This window comes from Camelina sativa, chromosome 6, assembly GCF_030686135.1.
Source record: "Camelina sativa cultivar CO46 ecotype springtype chromosome 6, ASM3068613v1".
NCBI lineage: Eukaryota > Viridiplantae > Streptophyta > Magnoliopsida > Brassicales > Brassicaceae > Camelina > Camelina sativa.
The window spans coordinates 7,179,666-7,181,684 of record NC_141885.1 but is presented as its reverse complement, the minus strand read 5'-3'; the positions used below and the strand labels follow the sequence as shown (position 1 = coordinate 7,181,684).

The window sequence follows — 2,019 nt, the reverse complement described above, 5'->3', positions numbered from 1 at the left end:
GAGTGCTTAGGTCGTGTGGTTCTTGTTCTTTTGCTTTCTTTTGCTTATTTTAGGATTGTTAGATCAAACCCAACTATTGCTTGACTTGACTTGCATAGTTCTGATCATATCTTATCTGATAGCATAACCGTTTGTACTACAACTGCATAGGAAATTGATACCCTGGGTGAAAATCCTACTGTCAATTTGGCGCCGTTGCTATTTAGTTGAATTAAATTTTGGTACGTTTAGGATTTCAGCACCTGCTAGATCAAGTTCTTTTATCTATATTGGTTCGACATCTGACTTGTTTACTTTCGTGTTTGTTTGTTTTGAATCTCAGGTACAATCCGAGCACCCACCCGATCCGTCACTCGATCACCAGGATTGGGTTGACCCTCGTGTACACACTCAGTCACCTACTTGTGCATGCAAACATGGTCCAAGGGTAACCAAAACCTGAGTCCATTCATCGACAACATCGACAGACCAAAGTTACTTCGACAACAACAAGTTCAACAACCACAACCAGCAACCATTAAGGAGACAATGAACAATCAGAATGGTCCACCAGCTCCTCAAGCACGGACCAACATAGGAGCAAAAGATGCTCCATCTACTCACATTCAAAGACATGGCATTGTGCCACCTGCTGTCCAGAACAATAACATTGAGATCAAGAGTAGTCTCATCCAGATGATACAAAGCAACAAGTTTCATGGATTGCTAATGGAGGACCGTTGGATCATCTAGATGAGTTTGATAGGCTCTGTAGCCTAACCAAGATAAATGGAGTTAGTGAAGATAGATTCAAGCTCCGGTTTTTCCCATTCTCTTTGGGAGACAAAGCACACATCTGGGAGAAATCACTCCCCAAGGAGTCCATCACCACCTGGGAAGCGTGCAAGAAGGCGTTTTAGCCAAATTCTTCTCAAACTCCAGAACCGCAAGGCTGCGAAATGACATTTCCAGCTTTTTTCAGAAGAACAATGAGACGTTCAGTGAAGCTTGGGAACGTTTCAAGGGATGCACGACCATATGTCCTCATCATGTCTTCAACAATGCTTCATTGCTGAGTACACTTTACAGAGGAGTGGTCCCCAAGATACGGATGTTGCTGGACACCGCAAGCAATGGAAACTTCCTTAACAAGGATGTCGATGAAGGTTGGGATCTAGTGGAGAACTTGGCTCAATCTGATGGGCATTACAATGAGGAGTACGAACGCACTCTGCGATCTGATGCAGAGGAAGACGCCAAGTACAAACGGGACATGAAGGCCCTAAATGACAAGCTGGATAAGCTCCTAAGCCAGCAGCAGCATGTCCATGCCATCTCAGAAGAAGAGCAGTTTCTGCAACAAGATGGGGAGAATGCTCAGCTAGAGGATATAAACTACATCAACAACCAAGGAGGGTACAACAAGGGGTACAACAACTACAAACCAGACCTGAACAAACATGTCCTACCGTAACCCCAACGTTGCTAATCCTCAAGATCAAGTCTACCCATCAAGAGTCCAAGGGAACCAAGGTTAGCAAAAGCCTTTTGTTCAATACAATCAAGGCTATGCTCCTAAGCAGCAGTACTCTGGCAACTATCAACCAATTGCACCACCTGGATTCCAACCACAACAAAGCCCGCAGAACTAATCCCAAGAAGCTGATCTACGCGGACTGATTCAACAAATGATCCAAAGTCAAGCATCGGCTGCAATGGACAATGCAAAACGTTTTGCCGAGATGAGCAACAAGATTGATTCTGGATACAACGACTTGACTGCTAAGTATGACTCTCTCAACACCAAGCTGAGATACCTCGAAGGCCACCACAACAACCAACCACCTCCAAAGATCAACCAGCTTCCATGTAAATGTGTTTAGAATCCAAAGGATTATGCCACAGCCCATGCCATTTTTCTTGATGATGATTATGAGGTCTACCTCACTGAGGACATTGACGTTCAAGATGGAGAGGCTATGGATCACTACGGGATAAATGAGGCCAAGTACTACATATCCGAGTATGAAACCGAGCCAA

The 2,019-nt window shown here is 44.4% G+C and overlaps 1 non-coding gene across 1 annotated transcript; it reads right to left on the bottom strand.

Annotated features, from left to right (window-relative positions):
* Nucleotides 1-928: 928 nt before the first annotated feature.
* LOC147942370 (small nucleolar RNA R71) lies at nucleotides 929-1,035 on the bottom strand. The gene has a single exon (XR_015560551.1). It is a non-coding gene; the product is annotated as a small nucleolar RNA R71 (small nucleolar RNA).
* Nucleotides 1,036-2,019: the final 984 nt, after the last annotated feature.